Source organism: Lontra canadensis, unplaced genomic scaffold (genome assembly GCF_010015895.1).
Source record: "Lontra canadensis isolate GAN:19392208 unplaced genomic scaffold, GSC_riverotter_1.0 scaffold33, whole genome shotgun sequence".
In the NCBI taxonomy this organism is placed as follows: Eukaryota; Metazoa; Chordata; class Mammalia; order Carnivora; family Mustelidae; genus Lontra; species Lontra canadensis.
In genome coordinates this window covers 1,976,663-2,004,037 of record NW_022631027.1, presented here as the reverse complement: position 1 = coordinate 2,004,037, position 27,375 = coordinate 1,976,663, and the positions used below count along the sequence as shown (strand labels likewise).

The 27,375-nt window shown below is 34.9% G+C and overlaps 2 long non-coding RNA genes across 2 annotated transcripts in view; one reads left to right on the top strand and one right to left on the bottom strand.

The window, feature by feature from the left end:
• Positions 1 to 40: 40 nt before the first annotated feature.
• Positions 41 to 27,375, top strand: LOC116873323. Its single transcript, XR_004383786.1, has 2 exons — positions 41 to 74; positions 27,028 to 27,375. It is a non-coding gene; the product is annotated as an uncharacterized LOC116873323 (long non-coding RNA).
• Positions 1,968 to 27,375, bottom strand: part of LOC116873324 — a 46,510-nt gene continuing 21,102 nt past the window's right edge. The window contains exons 2-3 of the long non-coding RNA XR_004383787.1: positions 4,486 to 4,510; positions 1,968 to 2,003 (exon numbers count right to left, since the gene is read on the bottom strand). This is a non-coding gene — a long non-coding RNA (uncharacterized LOC116873324). The remainder of the gene's footprint in view (positions 2,004 to 4,485; positions 4,511 to 27,375) is intronic.

Here is a 27,375-nt window from a genome sequence, read left to right as displayed (position 1 = left end):
CTGTCCTATGGATACGGAACGAATGCCCAGTATTCCAGAGACTGCGTATTCTTCACCGGAACACAATGGAAAAGGTAAGAGAGGTGGTCACATACTGTCAACAATGCAGCAAGCGGGGCAGAGAGGAATTCTGTCTGCCATCTCTACGTTGGCCTTCTTGCTGCTGCCATGCATATGATCTCGGATTCTGCACCACAGACCTATACAAAACTAATTGTTCATGTGATTTCCTTTCTGTGCCACTGCAGATGTCCCTTTCTGTAACAATTTAATTAACACTTTAAAATAATGATGCATTAATTAATGCCAAATTACAATGAAAATCCTGGAGAATTACACTTTATATCAACATTAATGCAAAATGAGTTCCTCCTGGATAATTTTTCTTACAATGAATACAAAAAGAGATAATACTAATTAGGCCATCAATTTAAATTTACCATAATTTCAATCCATGTCATTTATCTGTTCCCCAGCACAAAACAATACCCGTCTACCATACGTTTGTATGGCAATAGGGATGTCTGCATAGCAACCAGCCCTGGGTCATTTTTAGGGGATTGTGAAATAGGCTTGAATTTTGAATTTGCCCATCAGTTGTTGAAAGCAGGGTGTGTTTGTGTGTGTGTGTGCACGTGGTGCATGTATGTGTGAATGTGAGAGAGAGAAGGAAGAGTCCAACAATTTAGTAAAATAAAATGCTCTGACTTAAATAAAGTCACGTGCTCAGTCTTAAAATATGCGCGGCATAAGTCATCAGGCTTAGTCTATCCAGTTGCATATAATTCAGTTTATTTTCCACTCTCAAGGTCATGACCCAAGAGTTAGAAGACTCTACTATCTCCAAGGTCATTTGTTCATGAGCAAACCTAAATCACATCTTCCCATATTCAAAAGTGACATGATGTGCACGTGTTACATTTCATTTTCATTGCTTCTAATAAGGAGATGCTCCTTTCAGTATCAGGAAGAGAGAGGGCTCAGAAGGTTGATTTTACAGTGCTTACTGAAGAAAGAAATGTGACCGTGTTTCCTCAATTGCAACTACTTTCTTAAGTGACCCTTCATATGTGCCTTTCATGTTGAGACGTACTTGGTATCTAGATCATGCAAGATCTGTCAAACATTTTGTTTCCTAGTTTGAACACCCCTGACTAAATGTTTTCATAAAATCCTAAGTATTTTATTCTTACAGAAGTCTTTCGATGGTAAGAGAGTATATTCATCTTAAATTTACTCTCTTTTTGGCAAGGAATTTCCACCCATCCCATTTTGACATGGGATTCTCACCTTTCATATTTAGGAATCCTGAAATGTACCTTTGCTAAAGTGCCATGAAAAACATATTTAATAAAAGGCCAATTACAGTGTAGCGGTGGATATGGAAATTTACTAACAAAACAAATCCTCTCCAAACATTAAGAATCTCTAATTTCAGAAGGGATGGCATCAGAATGTGGTGAAATTTCTTGCACCTCTGGGGCATTTTTCTGGATATGTTCCTTACTCCTCTTAGCAATTTGTGTCCTCACTATTCCCCTCTTAAAGGTCCTTTCCCCCCTGTGTTGAATGACAAGAAAAAATTGGCTCTTTATAGTTTAGTTTTCCCATGTTCTAAATCAGCAGTGGAAATTTCTGCTTGCCCAGGTGTTCTCAAAGGAAGTAGGCAATGGGCCTAAATGAAGTCTGGCAGAAAGAAATTAATTTTTAAAAATCAATAAGCTCTGCCTTTGTTTTTATTCAGCTTTAGGGGAATACATATCAGTGACATTTACCTTGGACCATGTCTCTGTGCCCAAATAACCAGAGCATGTCAAAGCAGACTGGGGCATGGGTGATCCATTCTACTTCATAAGCCTGGTTGACTGCCAGGTAGTTGATGATGAAGACAGTTGAAAACTTGACCTCTCAGGACTACTTGGCATCATATAGTCATTCTTCAACTATGTGTATCTGCCAGAGGCATAAAATTATATAATTCAACATGGGTTCCTAGGCTGCACCTGTCGAGTTTTTCATAAAGATAGGAGAATCAGTAAGCTTTTCATCATATGTCATTAATTATATGCTTGAAATTTCTTAAGATAAGTTTAGAAATTAAATGGCATGTATTCATACCTTAGCCCAGTATTTCAAGTCACGTTTGTGTGTTTACTTACCTCTTTTGGCACTACCTTCCTGCGCTCTCTCTACACCATTCCATTATCAGGAAGTACTGTTAAAAGTCAATACAAGCTTAGGAACTCCTGAGATGGAACTATTTTACAAAGGTATGGGGGTTGTGTCATGTTTCATGGCTGTTCTTTGATTTTTACTTGTTTTAAAGATTCTGTTTATTTATATTGAGAGAGAGAGAGAGACCAAGAACATGAACAGAAGCAAAGGGAGAGAGAGAATCTCAAGCACAGTTCCCACTGAGTGTGGAGCCTAAAGTTGGTCTCAATCTCAGGCCCCCGAGATCATGACCCGAGCTGAAGTCAGCAGCTTAACTGACTGAGCCACCTAGGCACTCCCGTGGCTGTTCATTTAGTAGTGTCTCAGCAAGGCTATTAGAAAAGGAAGGTATTTGGGTTATTTCTCACAGTTGACATAATTTAATCCTTCTAGTTTCAGGTTTATTTTGAAATAACTGAATGGTGAATGAGATGCCTCTCAAATATGGGATTACATTAGGTTAGAAATAGTGACTTCACAAAGAAACAAATGAGCCTCTTTATTGAATAATCTTTCTGATTTTCTCCATGCATATTCATCAAAACAGAGAATTCACAGGAACCATGATATCCTAGTGATTAAGTCTCAACCTAACCTAATGAGTAGTGAACCTGTTTGCCCTTTGCTATGGTACTTTGATCCTCAACTCTGGAATTAGGAAGGGATTCAAATCCCTGCTCTCTCTTGGACCAGCTACTCACCCTCCCATAGCTGTAGTTTTCTTATCTATAAATTGGAGATGATAATACAAATAGTTTTGAATACTGGAAGAATGTACTTAAAGTATTTTGTACAACTAGTTCAGGTTCTGGTAATTTGAAGACTCATTCATTGGTCCTGCAAATATTGACTGATTACCTAACACAGTGCCATTCACAAGCCTCTGGCGGTAAAGATATAATTAAAGTAGAATGTCTATCCAAAAGAATGTTACAATTTAGAGGTACATACAGGCACAAAAGTCAATAATTAAGATACACTCTGCTGTAATAGAGCTATAAATAAAAAAAAAAAAAAAGAGGGACTAAGCCTCGGGATTTGGGGGAGGGATCCGCACAAGAGGTGATATTTGAGTTGGAGTTAGCAAAGAATAAAGGCAACTTCATTCTAAGAAACAGAGGCAGATACAGGGAAGAGTTGGGTTCATCATGTGACAAGCTATCCCATGTGGTTGGATATGATATACACATGTTCATAACAGCCTATTTGTGAGGAAAAAAAAAGGTTGTTCAAACAAGCTTAGATGTAAATTAACAAAACTGTATGTTTCTCTGTTTGTAACTCTGGGCAGTTTGGCAAGCGTATCAAGGTCTTAAATTTTTAGGTATGCTATACCACAGTGTTCGTTCCTATTTCTAGGGACTTACCTGAAGGGAATTGGAATGAATATGAATAAATATTTTTATATGAAACTTTGGTTCATACCAAGATGGCAAACCAGAACATCTGTAGATCTCTGTGTCTCAACTCAATCCTAGAGACATTACAGATAAATAGGAAACAGACATTAGGAACACACAATCCCACAAAACTCTGAGAAATCAATGAAACCATGGAAGACTGTTGACTTTTCAGTGTGTGGTAGTGCCTGGACACAGTGAAGGGTAAGCAACTCTAACTGGAAACACAGCATATAACTGAATATGGCAGTAAACAGATATATGCACAAATAGAAGATTTAATTTTTGTTCTTAATCTTTTCTCCCACTGTCTTGCTCAGATTTCTCCACAGCAACATTGCATGAAAGAAAGCAATAATGTTTTAAAGTATTTAAAAGAAAAGATTTAGTTGTAATGATTAAATGATATAAATGACTAAATGACTAAGACACTGTATTGTTCAACTTCTTAGGAGGACAAAGACCAACATACATCTTCTGAAAGTAAATTTTTAGAATATATGGATTAATAATTTGAAATAAGTGTTATTAAAAATGATTATGTAATTGAGAAATAGAACCAAGAATGAGTTAAAAGATCAGATTAAGAAACTCTTCTGGAAGGCCACAGAAAAGAATGAAGAGTTAGCACATAGAAAAACTAAGAATTATATGGGGTACAGCTAGAAGTGCCATTGTCTGGGTACAAAATATCTTAGAAGAGAAAAAGAAAACTAGGATGAAATATTTGAAGAAATAATAGAGAAAATGTCTCGGGATTTTTGAAAAAATGAAAGACTTTAGAATGGGAAGGGCTTATAGAGAAAAAACCAAGAGGAATAAGGAAAACCCCATACAGGGAATACCAAAAACAAAAAGGAAATTCTGCTACCTTCCAGAAATAAACAGCAGTTCACCTAAAAGGAAGGAAGAATGAAATCTATATCAAATTTCTCCACAGCAACATTGCATCGAAGAAAACAGAAACGTGATGTTTTTAAGTATTAAAAGAAAAGAAGAAATTACAACGATGTTTACTGTGGTGTTGCTTGTAATAATAAAATATTAAGTGACCTGAATGTCCATATAATGGCACACCATGCAGCCACTTAAAAATTATTTTGCAGAAAAATGTTTAAGAACATAAAAAGGTATTTTTTATAAAAACATGGCTCCATGAATAAAATAGACCATACACATATACACAGTGATTCAATTTTTGTTTAAGTGGAAAGACTGAGAGACTATATGCAAAAATTTTAGGTATTTAAAATTCTGGCATAATTGATATACAGTGTTATATTAGTTTCAGGTGTACTATATAATGATTCAACAATTCCATACATCACTCGGTGCTCATCATGACAAATTCACTCCTTAATCCCCATCACCTATTGAATCCATTCCCTCACCCCGCCCCTCTCCCGGTAACCATCAGTTTGTTCTGTATAGTTAAGAGTCTGGTATTTTTGGTTTGACTTTTTTTTCTTTGTTCATTTGTTTTGTTAAATTCCAACTATGAGTGAAGTCATATGGTATTTGTCTTTCTCTGACTGACTTATTTTATTTAACATTATACTCTCTAGATCCATCCACGTTGTTCCAAATGGCAAGATTTCATTCTTTTTAATGGCTAAGTAATAATCCAATGTTTGTGTGTGTGTGTGTGTGTGTGTGTGTGTGTGTGTGTGTGTGTTTCCCACAAATTCTTTGTCCATTCATCTATCAGTGGACACTTGGGCTGCTTCCATAATTTAGCTATTATAAAATAATATTGCAGTAAACATAGGTGTGCATATGCTTTTTGAATTAGTGTTCTCATATTCTTTGGGTAAATACCCACTTATGCAATTGCTGGATCATGCAATAATTCTATTTTTAAATTTTTGAGAACCTTCATACTGTTTTCCACTGAGGCTGCACCAGTTTGCATTCCTACCTACAGTCTTGAGGGTTCTTTCCTCTCTACATCCGCACCAGCACTTGTTGTTTTCTTGTATTTTTGCTTTTACCCATTCGGACAAGTATGGGGTGATAGCTCATTGTGGTTTTGATTTTCATTTCATTTCCTTGATGATTAGTGATCATGAGCATCTTTATATGTGTCTGTTGGCCATCTGTATGTCTTATTTGAAGAGATAAGACGTACATGTCCTCTTCCCATTTTAAACTGGATTATTTGAGGGGTATTTTTGGTGTTGATTTGTATAAGTTCTTTATATATAATAGATATTAACCCTCTATTGGATATGTCATTTGCAAATATCTCCTCCCATTCAGTAGGCTGTCTTTTTTGGTTTTATTGATTGTTTCCTTTGCAGTGCAGAAGCTTATTGTTTTAGCATAGTCTCAATGGTTTACCTGTGCTTTTATTTCCATTGCTTCAGGAGCTATATGTAGAAAAAGGTTGCTATGGCCAATGTCAGAGAAATTACTGCCTGTGCTTTCTTCTAGGATTTTTATGACTTTAGGTTTCACAGAGAGGGCCTTAATCAATTTTCAGTTTATTTTTGTGTATGGTGTAAGAAAGTGATCCAGTTTCATTCTTTTGCATGTTGTTTTCCATTTTCCCCAACGCCATTTGCTGAAGAGACTGTCTTTTTCCCATTGCATTTTCTTGCCTCCTTTGTTGTAAATTAACTGACCGTATAATTGTGGATTTACTACTGGGCAGTCCATTCTGTTACATTGATCTGCAGGTCCGTTTTTCCGCCAGTATCATACTGTTTTGATTACTGCAGCTTTAGAGTGTATTTAAAAACCTGAGATTGTGATACCTCCAGTTTTGTTCTTCTTTTCTAAGATTGCCTTGGCTAGTTGGGTCTTTTGTGGTTCCATACAATTTTCAGGATTATTTGTTCTAGCTCTGTGAAAAAAACACTGTTGGTATTTTGATAGAGTTTGCATTCAGTGTGTAGATTGCATGGACTATCTTTCCATTTGTGTCATGTTCAGTTTCTTTCATTAGTGTTTTATACTTTTCAGAGTATACATCCTTCACCTCTTTGGTTAAGTTTATTACTAGGTATTTTATTATTTTTGGTGTGATTGTAAGTGGGATTATTTTTGTAATATCTCTTTCTGCTATTTTATTATTAGTATATAGAAATACAGTGGATTTCTGTATACATACGTTGTATCATGCAACCTTACTGAATTCATTTATCAGTATTGGTAGTATTTTGGTAGAGTCTTTAGGATTTTCTATATATAGTGTTGTGTCATCTGCAAATAGTGAGAGTTTTGCTTCTTTACAATTTGGATGCCTTTTGTTTCTTTTTCTTGTCTGATTGTTGTGGCTAGGACATCCAGTACTACATTGAATAAAAATGCTGAAAGTGAACCTCCTTATCTTGCTCCTGACCTTAGGGGAAAAACTCTTGGTTTACCCCCATTTAATATGATGTTAGCTATGGGTTTTTTATATATGATCATTATTATGTTGAGGTTCCCTCTAAACCTCCTTTGTTTAGGATTTTTTATTATGAATGGATATTGTACTTTGTCAAATACTTTTTCTGCATCTACCAAAATGATCATATGGTTTTATCCTTTCTCTTGTTGATATGATATATCATGATGATTGATTTGTGAATATTGAAACACCATTGCATCCCAGGAATAAATCTCACTTGATTGTAGTGAATGATTTTTTTAATGTGTTGTTGTATGCAGTTTGCTAATATTTTGTTGAAGATTTTTTCCTCTATGTTCATCAGAGAGATTGGCCTGTAGTTTTCTTTTGGTGGTATCTTTATCTGTTGTTAGGATATTGTTGGCCTCAGAATGAATTTGAATACTTTTTCTTCCTCTTTTGTTTTTTGGAATGATTTGAGAAGGGTAGGTATTAACTCTTCTTTGAATGTTTGATAGAATTTACCTGTGAAGCCATCTGGTCCCGTACTTCTGTTTCTCAGGAGTTTTTTTAATTACTATTTCAATTTCATTACTAATAATCAGTCTGTTCAAATCTTCTATTTCTCTCTGTTTCAGTTTTAATAGGTTGTGTTTCTAGGAATTTATCCATTTCTTCTAGGTCATTCAATTTGTTGGCATGTAATTTTTCTTAATATTCTCTTATAATCTTTTGAATTTCTGTGTTGTTGGTTGTTACTTTTCCTCTTTCATTTCTCTTTTTGTTTGTTTGAGCTCTCTCTGTCTCTCTCTCTCTTTAGCCAGAGTCTGCCTAATATTTTTCAATTTTGTTGATCTTTTCAAAGAATCAGCTCCTGGTTTCATTGATCTGTTCTATTGTTTTCTTAGTTTCTATTTTGTTTATTTCTGTTGTAATATTTACTATTTCCTTCCTTGTACTGGCTTTAGGTTTTGTTTTTTCTTCTTTTTCTAACTCCTTTAGTTGTAGGGTTAGATTGAGATTTTTCTTGCTTCTTGAGGGAGGCCTGTATTACTATAAATATCCCTTTAGAACAGCTTTTGTTGCATCCCAAAGGTTTTGAACTATTGCATTTTCATTTTCATTTGTACCCATATATATTTTTTTATTTCTTGGTTGAATCATTCTTTGTTTAGTAGCATGTTACTTAACTTTTGTGTATTTGTGTTCTTTCCAGATTTCTCTGTGGATGATTTCTAGCTTCAGAGTGTTGTGGTCAGTAAAGGTGCATGGTGTGACTTCAGTTCTTTTAATTTGTTGAGACTTGTTTTGTGGCCTAACATGTGATCTCTTTCCTGGAGAATGTTCCAGGTGCTTGAAAAGAATGTGTATTCTCCTGTTTTAGGATGGAATGTTCTAACTATATCTGTTAGATTCAGCTTGTCCAATGTGTCATTCAAAGCCACTGTTTCCTTGTTGAGTTTCTGTTTGGATACAAGTGGGGTTTTACAACAATTATTGTATTACTATCATTTATTTCCTTTATATTTGTTATCTGGGTTTTTTTATTTTCCTAGATTCATGAAGTTTTCAGCTATTATTTATTCAAATAAGTTTTTCTGGCAACTTTTCTGTCTCTTTTCCATCTGGAATCCTTATAATGCAAATGTTATTATGTTTGATGATATCATTGAGTTCCCTGTGTTTATTATCATTTTTTATTATTATTTTTTTCTGGTGTTCAGCTTGATTGCTTTCCATTACTCTGTTCCTGGTGTGCTTGATATGAGGGTCTGTTTTTTCATCTCTTTAAGCCTGCAAAATCCCTCCTTCCCATGGACAGTCACAAGGGTCCATTTAGTTCCTGACTGTGTCTCTGCCCTTCCTACCCTCTTCAATATGGCCACTTCTCTACATTTAGCTATGAAGAATCTGTCCTGCCAGTCATCAGTCATTTTCTGGGTTATTTACACTAGTGTAGGTGTTATCTAGTTGTATCTGTGGGAGAAAGTGAGCTTAGGGTCTTCTTACCCTACCATCTCCCCTGGAAGTCAGAAATTTTAGTTTTTATCTCTGAGGGTTAGATAGGACAAAAGTTAGTATTATTTCCTTTTTCCTTCTTTTATCATATATATATATTTTTCTGATGTGTTTTTACTACTTTAAGAGGAAAAAATGGTACTTAACTATTGATTTAACTTTGATAGAATTCTAAGACCAGGTATTAATTGAGAGCAAGTTTAGACAGACTTTAGACACTTAGAAGGTGCTGCAACGGTCCTGGTAAGATGTGACAAGACTTGAGTGAAGTAAGACAGTGGCAAAGTGGTTGGATTCAGCAGACTCTACTGGATTGACACTCAGGAAAAATGAACAGGAATTGGTTAGCAATTAGATAGGGGACATGTCAAGGATGACTCTGAAGTTTCTACCTTCTCTGATATTTTACTTATCAGCTCCTAAATTTAGGTCTGAAAGAACTATTATGTATGCCCTTCTAAAGAAATGTTGTGATACAAAAGGCAGATATTTATACTACGTTTCCAGCAGCTCCTCTATGAAAGCACTTTTGAAGCTGATTTGTATGTACACGTATATTGTGAGCCACAGATATCTTATTTTCAAGAAAAACATGTTCTACAAACTCTTTCCCCACCTGTGTCATTAAGCAGAAGCAATTGCTTTATTCACCACTAACCTCTGTCTGAGTTCTTTTGAATGCAGGTTCAAAGGCACATTCCATGAATATATCTTTTTCCCCATGTGTGTTGAAACCTGCTGGCAAATATTTCATACCCCTATGGAAAAATGGGCCAAGTACGTGAATAGACAATTTATAATAGAAGCAAAGCAAATGACAAGTATCCATAAGAAAAAATGTGTCCAATTACCCAAGTAATGAAAATTAAACCTAAGTACAAAATGGCAAAGATAATCTCTTAGAAAAAATCTCTTTAAAAAATAATGCACAGTGGTGGCAAGATGTTGGTGTGATAAACATTTCCTTATATGGTTAGTACAATATGTGGAAGAATTCATCACTAGTTGAGAGAATTAGGGATATAGTTAAAATTAATTAATGTTTAAAATGAACAACAATAAGGTAATGGCTAAATAAATTGTGTATCTCCTAAGAGTACATTTTCAAAAAAAAATGTTTCATGACATAGGAGAATACTCATACTATGTAAGTGACAAACTTTATATGCCATAGAATTTTTTTTTAAAGAATTTATTTGTGTATTAAAAAAGGGAGATGGAAAAAATATCAGCATTGATTATCTCTGAATCATGGTATTATTGGTAATTTTAATATCACTATTCTTTTTTAAGTTTCTAAAATGAAGCATGAGGATTTTAAAATTAGAGGTAATTATTAAAAATAATCATTTCTAATATAATTTCAGTGATGTTGAACATTCTTTTAAAGTCACCTGCTATTTTTTCTTTGTATAGGTAGTATATACATAAATAGATAACAGGCACAGATATCAAAAGCAGTTCAGTAATTTAGGAAAATTACCACATGGCTATAGACATGTTTATTTAAGTATAATGTCTAGGAATTGCTTATCATTTAGTCAGCATTTACTGAAAAGCATAAATTCATAGCATATCAGAGCTGGAAGGGACTGAGAAATAATATAGTCTAAACCCTCATTTTGCAAGTGGGCTTTGTGCAAATTTACTTTCATTGTGAGACACTGGGAAGCCATTGAAGGCTTTCAAATGTAATACTGAGATAATTAGATAATTTTGGTAATAATGTGGATAGTTGACTAGAAAGGTAATAGTTGAGGGACAGGATATCCAGATAGAAGGGTACTTTAATAATGCAGGGAGGAAATAATAAACCCTGAATTGGGGAAGTAAATGTGGGGCTGGAGAGCAGATGAATTTTGGAATCTATTTGGGAATAGAATTAACATGCTAGAGTCAGATTAATTATGGTGAAAAGAAGAGAAAAGAGTTAAATATAACTGAGTTTTCTAGGTTAGGTAACTAAAAAGGTGATGCCATAGCCAGAGATAAGCAATCAAATGCTTATCCACAATGTCATCACACACTGGGCTTTTAATAAAGAACTCATTGACTAATTAGGCTGCATATATGTCTTCTTTAAAGGAATCTGAGTATGAATTAATAGGTCTTTACTTTTAGCTTCAAATAGTTTTGAGAAATATAAGAGGAGACCTATAAATCAGGCATGGGACATGTGCACTGAACTTTAAAGATGTGTTGATAAAATTTATGCCAATATGTTCTGTGCCACTTTCGCCTACCCCATCACTTTCATAGTGACAACACCAAAAGCAGCTCCTAGAGAAATAAAACTATTTTTAAGTTTTCTACTTTATATCAATTAGAAACTAATTTGAAATGTTTTAGTGTAAAAGTTGGAAGATATTTCTGGTCCAGTCACCAGTTTTTAATTAGTTGTTTTTAAAACAATATATTTTCTTCCTTTCTTTGGGCTCCATATGTTCTTCTCCACTGAGGTGTGGATTTATACCCTCAACAGAGACACAGTAAACAGGCATATTCATTGAGTGTGCTTTCTTGCAGGCATGTCCTGTTGACAGCACCATGCATGTTAGAATGATCTTAGGAAAAGAAAATTAAAAAGTTGGAGATAATAAGAGTGCATTATTCTGTTTTACTGAAGTTCGTGTAGATTCAACTAACTCAGCATTAGAGCAATCTCAGAAGTTTTAGACTCCAGCCATCCACCAAGGGCTTCTACCACATCCTTGCCAGGTGGTCAAGTCCTTGTTCAAATATGTCACAAAAGGGCAATTTGTTCTGTAAATATATTATAAATGCTTATCTTTTAACAAGTTGAAAATTATCTCCTTGTAGCTTAATATTGATTAATCCTACTACAATGAAGCCAAGTCCCCATTTTGTGCACCCGTTCTTTACTCGGGTCCTTCTCAGTATATTTTCTTCATTCGATTCACTTGCTCATAATGTGCTTTCATGTCTTCATTATCCTGATTGCTCTATTCTGAACATGCACTTGTTTTGTCCATATCCCTATTTTTTTTAAAGAAATTTGCTTTTAGAATTCTGAAAATAAAAGCCTTACCAACAATTTCTAAATTTGATAAATGACTATTTAGAACACATTTTTAAGAAAAGACTTCTTGTTGGTCTCCCTGACTCCAATGTGTTTCTGTTAAATTCAGTTTCCAATAAGCCACTGGATTGACTGAACTGCATTTCCTGCTGCATGTGTTAAGGTCCTTAGATAAGCAATGGAAAATAGAATTACAAGTGCAAGAGAATTATTAGGGGTGTTTTCTGTGTGCCAGTAAAGATGAAGTGGAGGGTGCTGGAGAAGGCAGTGAGAGCCTTCAGACTGAGAAGCAGGTCTGACACCAGTGAAAGGAGAGGGGGAACACGAGGGGAGTAAACAGGAGATGTCTTAGGCTGCATGCTGCATAAAAGCAAACATAATAAGCAGAATAAGCAGCACTGCAGTAAAAGTCATGCTATTCTTGGGTTTCTGTTTCCATAAAACAAGATGACGAAATATTCTAGAATAATATCTACAGTGTTCTAAAGCAAAACAAGAACAAAAACAAAACAAAAAACAAAAAAACAACCACATTTGAACTAAGCATTAGTCAAAGATCTATGTATTATTCAGGATCCACTTAGGAAAACAAAAATTCACTATAGATACATAAAACAAAGAGAATATTATATAAAAACTGTTGATGAGTATTAGAAGGTCTGGAATAGCAAACAGGAGAAAGAAAAAGGGTAGAGGAACAAAGATATAAAAGGGATGAGACTGAGAGATTGGTAGCTGGAGTCAACAAGCCTGTCCCTCCTGCTGCCTGTTGGAGCTGCTGTTGCACTTGGCCTAAAAAGGGCTGCCAAAGGAGTGCTACCTGGACCAAGGCTGAAACCAAGGAAAAGAGGCTACCTGTGCTCAGTCTGCTTGAGTCTAGAATGAACCCATACCTGCTGTTACTATAGCTACTGACTACAGTTGCCAACAACTGCCAGTTTGGAGCCAAAGAAGTAAACTTGGCTTTCCTGCTGTCTTATCTCCTACTAGTATCTCCTATTAGTAGAACTCATCAGGAAGACAGCTGGCATTAGACTGAGAAATATAGCTAGCGGACTTCTAGCCTTCTTTAATACACAGAAAAGCACAGAAGGGTGGGAAGAGGGGCTGAGGGCAAATAGGCAAAGGATTGGCATTGTAGTATCCCAGCATACATTGAATCAATAATGAACTCAATAATATGGAAATTCAAGTATAAGAGAAGTGACACTTTGAACTATATGAAAATTTCTACTTTTCTTGTATTATAATAAGGTTTCTTCCTATAATTTCTTTTTTTAAAATAATGGGATTGTTTTGAGCTTCAGCGTGTGAATTCCTATATATTTTTAAAAAGAATTGGTATCTTTTAAAAGAATTTTGCCTGTGGTGTACAAAAGATGCAAATCACACACACACACACACACACACACACACACACACACACACATTTTTTATCCTTAATACCCTTATTGCCCTCATCAATAATTGCTTTGCTTTGTCTAAACTGTCCTTCCATATAAGCAGAAACATAAATCACATAAATATTTCCAAAGGAGGTCCTAGTCACTGGGGCTAGGTAGGAGGATGGAAGGGCATTAATCAAGGGCTGCAAAGCTTGTAGATCTTAGAAGATCTATCAAAGGAATAGCAGGTTCCTCCATGTCCTGAGTAACATCCACTCAGTCTTACCTACCTCTGATTGCAGCCATGGTTGTGACAGACAGTTCCTTGAGCCTTCCACCCACTTCTTGCTGACAGTGACTTGCTCAGATAAAGATGTGGCATCTCCATGTCTTTCACTTTCTGCTTGGGCTTCTCTCACTTTACAGAAGCTCATAGGAGCAACCAGCCTATGAAACCAAGAGATGTCAAGGAGTTAATGCCAAGGACATCTCCTGATTAGTGGGAAACAGGGCTGATACATAGATAATTTTGGTCTATCCTCCATAATACTATTGTGAGTTATTTTCTATGTTCCTCTGAAAGTTGTTCAGAACTGAGCTCCATCTGTCCTTCATGGGCTGGAGGGTAGTGGTGGGGAGGGGAGGTGGGCAGGAGCAAACATGCACTCTTTTATTTTATTTTATTTTTTTCTTTTTCCTCCCTCATCTCTCATTCCTACTCTCTCAGATTACCTCATAAATAAACTATGTACACAGAACTCATTATTTCAGATTTGGCTTTCCAAGGAAACCCCAGATAAGTTACAGGGTAATTCATAATCAATATCTAGGTAAGCACCATTTTGAGGAATCTTGGCAACAAAGAAATGCCTAATTAGACATTAAATATAAAACAAAAGGCACTGGTAGATTTGGAATAGGATAGAAAAAATGGGACATGACAGAACCTTTCCAGGTTGCCTGACACATTTCATATCACAAGCAAGACAGCTGCTAATGGGCTTCAGAAAACTGCTTTCTTCCTTCTGCTTCCTTACTGCTCCTTCTCCACCTATAAAAGTCCTTAGTATTCTGTAACTAAAAGCAATAACTATATCTATAAACATATATATGTACACTATATATAACACCTATTATAGTGTATACATGCATATATGTATGTATATTCCTTATTCTAGGCTGCTTTCACATTTAATATTTCACCTAGTAGTAAGGACTATTTTGACTTCTTAGCCTCACTTCTTTTTCTCCATGGTGGTTGTCTTTTGATTCATGTAATTCTGTGATTTTTAAATTGATTTTAAGTTGATTTTTAAATTGCTGTTTCTTTTTTTTTAACTGCCTTTTTTCTTTCCTGAACTCTAAATTTGAGAAAATGTTTAAGTTATCAAAAGCATTCCTTTAAACAATTTTTATGAGCTATAATTTCTTAGACTTCGCAAAAACTTGAGATTTGTTTACTTTTGTGTATAAAAGGTATCTTATTAGTGCAATCTTAGGATCATTAAACATTTTTTAAGCTATATTGCTTTTTAAAGAAAAATGATAGTATTGTTGCAGAGGAGAAACTGAGATCAACTTGGTTTTAATTGCTTTGTTGAGTATATACTTCACTCCCTCCTGATCTACACACTACCTCTATTATCTCTCAATCCTAGGTTGGATGCTTTTCTGAACATTAACTAAAAATTATATAATTCATTCCACAAACAAATATTGTATATGTACTATCTATCAAACAGGATTTTGGGTGGTGGGGCATATAGCAGTGAATAAAATATTTAAAAATTCCAGTTTCCTGGAGTTTACCTTCTAATAAAGTGAAAAAAATATATATATTTATATATATAACACAATGTAATATAAATGTTGAGGATTCACTTATTAAATATCTTACCAGGATATTTCTAAACATAAGTCTCCTCTCATTGATCTACCTTTAATGCCACTTTTCATTTTAACTCTAATGTCTTTTATAAACTCTAGAAATTATAATCCATTATATTCTCTCTCTAATTTTAAATTTCAGTTCACTTTTTCTTCATGTTACAAATAGTTTTTAAGAATGTCCTTTGAGTTATTTATTTTATTTTCTGCAGTATCAATTAGTGACTTCCAGATTCAAATGGTGATTTAATTTGTTAATAATCCTTCTAATATAATCTTAAATTCATCTTTATAAATAAGAGAATTTCATTTATTCATCCAACCATCCATCCATTTATCCATGCAAAAGATATTTAAATTTATTTTGTGCCAGCTGCAAGAGAATGCTAAGATGAAAATACTCAGAGCAGTATGCTCTTATAGTGACAATAGAAAGCAAAAATAAATAAATAAATAAACAAATAAATAAATAAAGCAATTTTCCTTTTCTGTGATGGTCTAAATCTAGTCACGGGAAGAATTTAAACTTCTATACTGCATATTTCCTTTTCATGGGTTACCTGTTGACATTGTATATTTACATTATTTTGAACAAAAAGATTTCTGTTTAGTCTATGGGTTTGAGGAGAGCCAGGTTATAAGGATTAGACTCAGTTCATAATAGACTGAGATCCAGGCAAGCCAACTGACTGCTCATTGACACTGGAGGGCAGCTGAGTTTGTAAAGGGATGAGTTGCTGGTTTGGGCTAAATTGTATTTATTTATTCATTTGTCCATTTCTTTTGGTTTGTATTTGTTCATCCAACCAATTTTGGTAGTGAGATCCAATTTGAAGTACTAGAGAATGAGTTGCTAAACATTTATTAAGTTGTTTGTGGGACTTTGAAGCCTCTGGAACATTGGGAACTGGGAGAAAGTGAGGCAGAAATTTTGCTTGTGTGTTTATCTTTAAAAATAGACATTTGTGGGGGTGCCTGAATGGCTCAGTTGGTTAAGCGTCTGACTCTTGATTTCACCTTAGGTCATGATCTCAGGGTGTGAGAGAGAGCCCTGCATTGGACTCCCCCAGAGTGTGGAATCTGCTTGAGATTCTCTCCCTCTCCCTCTGCCCCTCCCCTGCTGGCACTGTCTTTCTCTAAAACAAAACAAAACACTAAAAATGGACATTTGCTTAAGGAATTTTATGATGCTGGCACAGAAGGCACACCCTGGATTTGTGGCTCAGTCTAAGTGAGGAAATAGTCTAAGGGAGGAAGCCGGTTAAGTGAGAAAAATAGAGAAGGCTCTGAATAGGAATCAGTTCTTAGTCCTAACCATTAGAAAGGAAGTTTTAAAACATTTCTTCCAGAACCAGATTACTGGTTTCTCATTTCATATTGGAATTACATTGAATATAATTTTTCTAGTAGTTTCATAATTATATTAAGATTCTATTGCTTATTGTTTTTCAAATCTTTACATGAGAAATGTCCCATAGTCTAATAGTTTGGAACTCCAAAATATTTTCCATCACTTTATTATGAAAAAATGACAGATAAAAATAAGATTGAAAGACTTTTGTAGTAAACAATGAACTTTCCTGTGCTCAAAATTAACATTTTACTATTGTTTTATCACATATTTAGTCATTTGTCATCCCTTGAACTACTCATCAACTCCTCTTACTTTTTAAAAATGACATATTTCCCTTTCTCCCTAAATACTTTAGCATTCATAACATTAACTAGGATTTGATATTTTTGCAGTTATTAGTGTGAAACTTACATAAAATGAAATGTACAAATTTAGGTGTATATTCAGTGAATTTTGACAAATGTTGTATAACTCAAGCCTCTGTCAGGATATGAAGCATTATCACCACAAAGTTCTTTCACGGACTTCTCAGTCAGTTTCTCCCCTGGGCCTGGAGTTTTGTTTTGTTTTATGTTTTTTGTTTGTTTGTTTGTTTTTGGGTTTTTTTGGAAAAGCTTTTGATGGTTGATTTAATTATTAATTAAACACAGGCTATTTCATATTTTCAACTTCATTTAATACCAGTTTTGTTAAACTGTCCTTCTCTCCCCACCAGGACTTATCTATTTCATTTATGTCATCAATAATTATTTTGGCATAGAGTTGATCATAATATTGTTTTATAATCCTTTTTAATGTCTCTATGATCTGTAGTGATAATAATGCTTTCATTCCACTTATTAGTACTTTGTGTTTTTTATATTTTTTCTTGATCAGTCTAGTTAGAAGCTTATTATTTTATTGAGCTTCTCAAAAAACAACTTTTGGCTTTATTAACTTCTCTATTTTTTTAATTTCATATCTCTGTTATCTTGATTATTTCCTTCATTTTACTTACTTTGCATTTTCCCCCCTTTTTTCCCTAGCTTCTTAAATAGGACTTTTGTGCTAGACTTTAGACCTTTTTTTTTCACTTTTTTTTTTTAAAGATTTTATTTATTTATTTGACAGAGAGAGAGAGAGATCACAAGTAGGCAGAGAGGCAGGCAGAGAAAGGGGGAAGCAGGCTCACTGCCAAGCAGAGAGCCTGATGCGGGGGCTCGATCCCAGGACCCTGAGACCATGACCTGAGCCGAAGGCAGAGGCTTAACCCACTGAGCCACCCAGGAGCCCCTTTTTTTTCACTTTTTTAAGATTTTATTTATTCATTTATTTGACAGAGAGAGAGAGAGCACAAGCAAGGGGAGCAGCAGAGAGAAAGGGAGAAGCAGACTCCCTGTTGAGCAGGGAGCCTGATGCAGGGCTGGATTCCAGGACCCTGGGATCATGACCTGAGCTGAAGGCAGACACTTAACCAAGCCACTCAGTTCAGGTGCCCAGTAGACCTCTTTCTTTTCTAATACAAGCATTTAAAGCTATATGTTTTCCCTCAAGTGTTGCTTTAGCTGTATCACACATGTTCATATGTTGAATTTTCATCATTATTCACTTGACATATTGCCTTATTTCCCCTCTTATTTCTTCTTTGATTCATGGATTGTTTAAAAGTTTATTGTTTAAATTTCAAATATTTGGTTTTTTTCCCCTTAGTATCTTATTTTTATGGCTTTCTAATTGAATTTTATTGTGATCTGAGAACATCCTTTGTGCAATTTCTATCATGTTATGTATATTTTGTGGCCTGTTTCATGGTGCGTTATACGATCTACCATATTTAATGTTTAATTTGTGCTTGAAAAAAAAATGTTTATTCTCTTGTTGTTAGATTGATGTTCTATGCCTATTCACTAGACCAAGATGTTGAACACATTGTTTAGATCATCTCTAGCTTTACTGAACTTTTGTCTGATTATTTTATCAATTACTAAGAGATCTCCCACATTGTTTTTGGAATTGCTTATTTCTCCCCTTAAATGTGTTTATTTCTGGGTCATGTACTTTAAAGTCCTATTACTGGGATTGCACATATTAATGATTGTTATTTCTTCAGGATAACTTGATCTTTTTATCATTATGCAGTTTATTTATTTTTGATAGTACTTTTTATCTTCAAATTATTTCATCTAATGTTAGTTTAACTACTCCAGTCCTATTATGATTACTGTTTATATGCTGTATCTTTTCCATTTATTTACTTTCAACCTATCTGTATCTTTATATTTAAAGTTAATTTCTTGAAGATAACAAATAGCTGGGTTTTGAATTTTTTATTCATTTTGATAATCTCTGTCTTTTAAGAGTTTGGTCTCTTTATTGTATTTAAAATAATTATTGATAGGGTTGGTTTTAGTTTTCCTATTTTAATATGTTTTCAATTTATCTCCTCTGTGTTTTGTTCTTCTGTTTCTACATTTCTGTCCTCTTTTTGGTTCTTGAATGTTTTCCAAATTCTGCTTTATCTACTTTTTTTTAGGTATACCTCTTTGTATTTTTTAAGTAGTTGCTCTAGGGATTAAAAGATATATCTTTAACTTTTCATAGTGAACTTAGAGTTAACATTGTGCCATTTCACATAAAATGCAGAATCTTGCAATTGTGTTAATCTATAAAATATCCATTACTTTATGTTGTCATGAACATGTTTTATTTCTATAGTCCTTATAAACCCCATAAGAGACTATTATAATTTTTACTTCAATTTTTTTCAAGATTTATTTATTTCAAAGAGAGACAGAGGGAGAGAATGCCTGCAAGTGGAAGGAGGGGCAGAGGGAGAGAATCTTCAATCAGACTTCCCTCTAAGCACAGAGCCCAACACGGGGCTCAGCCTTATGACCCATGAACCTATAACCTGAGAAAAAACCAAGAGTCAGACATTTATCCAACTGAGCCATCCAGGCACCTCTATAAATTTTACTTTCGATAGTCATATGAAATTTAAGGACATTTAAAGGAAAAGAGAATAGTCATTTATCTTTATTTTGTATTTCTTGAATTTCCAATTGGAATAATTTTTCTTCAGCCTCAGAACTTCCTTTGGCATTTCTTTTAATTTATGCCAGCTGAAAACAAATTCTCTAATATTCTTTCTGTCTGAAAATGTATGTTCCCTAAACTCTAGAAGGATATTATCGCTGGATATAAAATTCTCAGTCAACAGTTTTTATTTGATATTTTTCTTTCAAACCCTTAGTATTATTTTCCCTTGTCTTCTGGAATTCATATTTTCTGAAAAATAAATGATATAGTGATTTTTCTCTCTTTATGTAATGTCTCCTTTTTCTTTGATTTCTTTTGAAATTTTTCTTTTTCCCTTTGATTTTGTGCCCTATCTAGGTATGGTTCTCTTCTTATTTGTTTCCTGCTTGGAAATTGCTAAGGTTCTTAAATCTTTAAATTTATGTCTTTCACCAAATTTCGAAAAAAGAAATCCAGCCATTATTTATTCTAAATATATTTTGTTGTATTCTTTTTCTTTTCTTCGGAGACTCCCAATTACACAAATAAATAAATCTTTTGATATCATTTCATAAACCAATAAAGCTCTATTGATTTATTTTTAAATATTCTTTTCCATAAGTTGGATAATTACTTTCAATCTCTCTTCGTTTACTGAATTTTTCCCTGTCTTCTCCATTCTCCTGTTAAACTTGTACAATACATTTTATATATCAGATATTTATAAATCAGATATTTTCAACTGTAGAATTGCCCTTTTTTGAATGATCATTTTGCTGGATATAGAATTCTTGATTTATAGTCTTTTTCTTTCAGCACTTTGAGTACATTATCCCACAGCCTCTGCCCTCTTGCTTTCTGATAAATCAGTTGTACTTCTTATTAAAGACTTTTCATACATGATGGTTTATTTATTTGTTTCTCTTTCTCTTACTGCTTCCAAGAGTCTCTCTTTGTCTTTTGACAGTTTGACTATGATGTGTCTAGGTGTGGATCTCTTTTAGTTTATCCTATTTTGAGATTCTTGGACATGTAAATTAATGTTTTTCTTCAAATTTGGGAATTTTCAGCCATTCTTCAAATATTCATTCTGCCTTTTTCTCTTTCTCCTCTTCTGGGACTCCAATTATACATATGTTGATATACTCATTGGTATCCCACTGTCTCTGAATCTCTGGTAATTTTTCTTAATTTTTTTTCCTTTGTTCTTCAGACTGGATAATTTCAACCTATATTTCTTCAAGTCACTTATTTTTCTTCTATCAGTAATTATGTTATTCTCCTTTAAGGATTTATTTATTTGTGAGAGAGAGTGAGCACGAGAGGGGGAAGAGGTAGAAGGAGAGGGAGAAGCAGACTCCCCTCTGAGTAGGGAGCCCAATGCAGGGCTCAGCCCCAGGACGCTGAGATCATGTGCTGATCTGAAGGCAGATGCTTAATTGACTGACCCACCCAGGTGCCCTGTTATTCAACTTTAGTGAATATTCCATTTTAATTATCATATTTTCCATCTCCGGTTTTTGGTTTCATTTTATATTTTAATCCTTTATGTTCATATTTTCTATTCGGTGTGACATCATCATACTTCCCTTTAGTTTTTCAAATGTAATTTTATTTCATTATTTGAACTTATGTATGATAATGAATTTAAAATTTTTGTCTTATAAGTACGATATCTGGGCTCCTCAGGAATGGTTTCTATTGGCTGTTTACTTTCTTACGTATTCAATACATTTCTGTTTCTTCTTGTGTCTTTTTTTCTTTTTTAAAGATTTTATTCATTCATTTGAGATGGAGAGAGAGCACAAGTAGGGGGAGAGGGAGAAGCAGACTCCCCAGTGAGCTTGGAGCCTGACATAGGGCTTGATCCCAGGACCTGGAGATCATGACCTGAGCCAAAGGCAGACACCCAATTGTCTGAGCCACCCAGGCAACCCTCCTTCTTGTGTCTTATAATTTTTTTGTTGAAACTTGGATGTTTTAAATAACATAGCATGGTAACTCTGAGAATATATCTCTGCTTCTTTCCCCAGACTTTGTTATTGTTGTTGCTCTTTATGTGTTCAGTTATTTTCTTGGAAAAATTCCATATTTGTATTCTACATTTTGTGCAGCCACTAAAATCTTCTCTCTGCTTAATTATCTTAGTGGTCAGATAATGATGGGACAGAGATTTCCTTAAAGGCCTTGAACCAGTAAGTCTCTCATTCTGTGCTGAAGGACGTAATGTGTGGGTTGGAGTAGGTTTTCAATGCTTCACTAGTTTACAATGATGCTTTAGTCTTTATTTATTGCTTGCACAGAGCCTCATGATCAGCTATGGATAAAGATTAGAGCCTTTTCAAGTCTTTTTGTAGTATAAGCACAGCACTACACATGCAGTTGGCCTTCTAGATTCTCAGAAATGTATTAGATCTTTTCAAAACCACCTATGGAGAGCTAATTCCCCTTATTTGTCTTTATTTTTTCTCTTTTTTTGCCACTTAATTACCCCAACTGGCACTGATGCCTTCAATAGCTATGATGTTAAGCCACTGCCTCTGACTTTTTTTGGCAAATGCCCTATAGATTCTGCTTTCCTTAACCAATGAGCTCTGAGTCAGTTGAAATAACGATAAACTGAGAATGGAACTTTTCCAGGGAGTTCCAAGATGGGTCAGATAATGACAATATTTTTAGAGGAGCTCCAAACCCACTCTATCCATTCCTGTGGCTGCTGAACTTCTGTTTCAGTTACTGTCATTCCAAAGTGGCTGCTGAACTTCTGTTTCAGTTACTGTCATTCCAAAGTGGCTGCTTTTTAAGGCTTCTATAGAGATGGAAGGAATGAGATGGGAGTAAGGCAACTTAAAATGCCACAAAGCTTAATATTCTCAACAAATTCAACTATTTGAATAAACTCTATTGAATAACCAATCCTTTGGTTAGTTTTAGGAGCTCTTAAAATGGTGACTTGACTATTATTTACCAGTGTTCTCATTGCTTTTATGGAAAAGTGGATTTTTGGAGGTCTTTACTTTGCCAATGCTGCTTTCTAAAAACTGAATAATTTATTTAAATCATAAATATTTACATGTACTACAGTACTGATTTTTAAGTACATCATAAATTACTTGAAAGTAGAAATTTAAAACAAATGTAATGAAAAGTAAATATAAATAAAATTTCTGATATTCCCTATTTTACCTCAATAATTTATCTTCCTGGGATTTGAGCTGTTTTTGGAGACTTTTGTAAAAATTTTATTTCTAGTGTGATTAAGGGTGTAAAACAATTTATCAAGGCTTATAAGTTCTATTGATCATGAATACTGATAATAAATATAATTACAGTATAATTTAAAATTTTTAATTTAAGTTTTAGAAGAAGTATATGTTTAAACCTTCAAACATCAGAGGGTATTCAGGAGTTCTCTTTTTTTTAAGCAAGGGCTTTAAAGAGCATAATATCCCATGGGTTATTTGGCTCTCACAGAGTAGATCAAGAATGAACAAACTACAGTGTGTTGGCCAAATCCAGCCTGCTGAAGGCCAAGTTTAGCCAAACCCATTTGTTTAAGCTGCTTTAATACTACAAAGGCAAAGTTGAGTAGTTGTACAGACTGTATGTCCCTGAAAGCCTAAAATGTTTAATATCCCTTCACATAAAAAGTTTTCTGATTTTTAAAGTTGTTTTCATTGGATGTTCTTGGGATGTATTCAAGTCATTAACCATATTTATGAATAAGTACATATTTCTGGGTTCTATCTTAGGTATCATAACATCAAACAGTTACTTGTTCTCTGATTTTCAGTTGAGTTTGGTAGATGCGGAACGCTGCTGGTAGACTCTTAGGAGAGAGGGAGAAAAGTGAGGTCAAAGTGTTTCTTGTGCTTGTTTCTTTCCTCCAAGTTCCTCTCATTTAGATGGCTCTCTTCATCTATCCTTCTGTGTTTCAGTGGCTTCATAATCAGCCCTTTCTTCACACCTTCAGGTTGTAGGGAGAGTATTTGAAAACTTACTATTGGGGGGGGTTATTAAAAATTCTTAGTAGTTTCCTTAATCTGTATCCACACTTTTATAAATAATTCTCTTTTTTAGACTCCCATAAATTATATTCATTTTCATTTGCCTTCCCTTTCAAGCTGGAAATCTCATACTGCAAATCTTTCTACTCTTCTTTTTTAATTTTTATTTATTTATTTATTATTTATTTATTTATTTTAAAGATTTTATTTATTTGTTTGACAGACAGAGATCACGTGTGGGCAGAGGGGCAGGCAGAGAGAGAGGGAGAAGTAGGCTCCCTGCTGAGCAGAGAGCCCGAATGCGAGGCTCAATCCCAGGACCTCAGAATCATTACCTGAGCCCAAAGCAGAGGCCTTAACCCACTGAGCCACCCAGGCACCCCTACTCTTCTTTTTTTAGATCAAAACTTCAGCCCGTCATTTCTCCATATTGAACTTCTGTCTTCAAAAAATACTGTCTTTCTCTGTTGGTTTTGTGCTATTTTAAATTTAAAAAATTATACCTTCTATTTCTTTAATCAAGTTGTTAATAAAGTTATAAAGCATTTAGGGCTAAGAGTAGTATCTGAGGACAGTTATTAGAATGATCCTTCCTGATTGGTTCAATCCATTTATAACATTCTTTGTTGTTATTCCACCAGTTACTAATCTATTTTAAAAGCCTCTGGCCTGGGACACCTGGGTAGCTCAGTGGGTGGCTCAGTGGGTTAAGCCTCTGCCTTCGGCTCAGGTCATGATCCCAGGGTCCTGGAATCGAGCCCTGCATCGGGCTCTGTGCTCAGCGGGGAGCCTGCTTCCCCCTCTCTCTCTGCCTGCCTCTCTGCCTACTTGTGATCTCTATCTATCAAATAAATAAATAAAAATCTTAAAAAAAAAAAAAAGCCTCTGATCCTCATGCCTTCATTTTGGCCACTCGTTGATTTCCATGCCTTCTTATTCCTCCAAAATCTCATATGCATAAGAAGCACACGATTTCAGTGATTATGCATATCTATTCTCTATCCAGTCTCTGATCTTCAGTTTCAGACAGGTACAGACAGAAATTCAGATACACTTGACAAATGGCAGTCTAATGAAGTATTTCGTTTTTTCAAACTTGGTTTTCCTTTGAGGAATCCTATAGGAGGCTTTTGCTCTATGACACTGTTGATGTTCTTTTGACATTTGCCTCTTTATACTTGAATCACACCTACTGACATGGAGGTTCATCAGCATTTTAACAACAGATGTTTCTTGAATTTCACCATTTGGCCAGACTATATCACACTGAGTACCCTAAGCTAGAGAATTTAGATCAGTTTGAGGTGCCTGATGAAACAGGTCCATTTGACATGACAGTATGCTATATGGTATTTGAATTATATAATACATGAGTATCTTCTATTTGGGAAGTTCTCTAATCTTTACTGGTGATGAGTATAAGCAAAGACAGGTTTTTCAAAATTTCTCCATATATAATTTGCTCATAATTTCTCTTATAGAATTTCTTATCAGAAATCTGTCATTAAATCTTCTCCAGAAAGTACACACAAGTGATCAGAAATAAATTACTATCATTATTTTTTTAATATTTTATTTATTTGACACAGAGAGAGAGAGAGATCACAAGTAGGCAGAGGAGCAGGTAGAGAGTAAGGCGGAAGCAGGCTCCCTGCGGAGCAGAGAGCCTGATGTGGGGCTCGATCCTAGGACCCCGAGACCATGACCTGAGCCGAAGGCAGCGGCTTAACCCACTGAGCAACCCAGGCGCCCCAATTACTATCATTATTGTGTGTGTACAAAGTTATTGTTCTTATTTGTATAATTATTTCGGTTTCTGAATAAAATATTTTCATGAATCAAAATCAGCTTTAAGACTAATATCCCTTGGGACTCCTGGGTGTCTCAGTCAGTTAAGCAGCTGCCTTCTGCACCGGTCATGATCCCAAGGTCCTGGGATTGAGTCCTGCATCCCGCTCCTTGCTTAGCAGAGAACCTTCTCCCTCTGCCTGCTCTGCCTGCCACTCCCCCTACTTGTGCTCTCTCTCTGTCTCTGACAAATAAATAAATAAAATCGGGGCGGGGGGAAGCTTGTCTTAAAAAAAGAAAAAGAAGACTAACATCTCTATGTGAGAAGGACCCTGACAGCAGGATGTAGAGAAAAAAATATAGATTCTTTGAAAGAAGGACCAGGAACCACATGCAGTCTCATTTCACTGCTTATATCTTCTTAAAGATTTGAGGTAAGTTGGTAAGCTAATAACAAAAAGAGAGCAATAAGGGACCATATCTGAATAGAAGAAACTCATTAATTCTAGCTAGTGTTTCCTCTGCCCTTACTTGCTGGTGCCAAAAGGCGACCATATAAAAAATGATATCATAGTGGATTATGAAACATCTTTTTAAATTTTTTCCTTAGGTCATAAGTAATAGTAGCAGTAGTAATAATAATAACAACAATTATTTAATAAGCACCTACTATAGGTGACCAAAAGCTTGGAAATATAGACAAAAATGCACAATAAACAGTTACTAATATTACAATGTATGATTTGTTCAATGGGCTTTCTGATATATTCAGTGTATTGTCTTTCATCACGTGGTCATCATCCTGATAAGCTTTGTAGAACTTACATTTTACAGTTAAAAGACATGTGCTTTGGAAATCCTTTGAACAATTTAAGGCATTGCCAATACCTTGGACGCTTGGCAAGTTGGCCAGTTTGGACTGGTTACAACTATGGCTATGACTATTTCCTTCACCTTATTGGACATCTTGTGGTATTTGTGTTTCCAGTTTTTATGGATACCCTACATATGTTGAGGAATCTTCTTTTTTTTCATGTAATCCTCATAACAAATCTATGGTTGGCTTCTATTATTACTTACATTTTACAGAGGAAGAAGTGGAGGTAGAGGGAGATTAAGTAACTTGTCCAAAATCACAGAACTGGTAAATGGAAAATTATGGGTCTTGGGTTAAGGGAAGGAGAAAAAATTAAAGGGAGAAAAATTGGTGAAGAATTAGTATGTTAGCTGGCAAAACACAAATATTTTGCTGTATGTTCATATAATCCAATTAGCTGTTAATATAACCTGCTCTCTGGCTTGCATATTAGATATCAGACTTTTAAGGAACACCAAAATTGTTTCCATAGAGCTTTTCTGATAACCATACTTCACAGTGGAAATGCTAGGTGGTTTTGATGAAATTTTTAGCATCTCTGTACCTTCAAAAATGGAGACGATTTTAGCTATCTACCTACCAGGTGAGTTGCTATTTGGGAATTCGAATACAAATTGTTTTTTTACTTCCTTGGAAGAAAGTCATTCTATAAAAACAAATTTGGGCTATTATAATGACAAGTGTGTGAGTGTACATTAATTTCCCCCTTATGTTGTTATTGCCAGCAGATGGAGGTCGAAATTGAATTGCTGCTGACTGTTGTCCCTTGTTATGGCCTGTGGAGATATGACAATTGAGGAAGAACTTAGAGGAATGCCAAGTAGCAGAGCATGAAGCAGTGGGTGTGACCCACTGCCTTGGACATTTTATGGCGGATAGCATTTGGCAAGAAAAAACCTGCATCCTCTATAGTGGTCTTACAAATAGATCTCAACATTAACCATGCCCTCACCCATATTTGATTTGCCCTGTAATATATCCATTTGCCAAAATCCACTCTTCTAATTGTCAGCTAACTCACTAGTCCCCTCACAAAATACCTAAAATAACTAAATAAATCATGCTGGAAGACA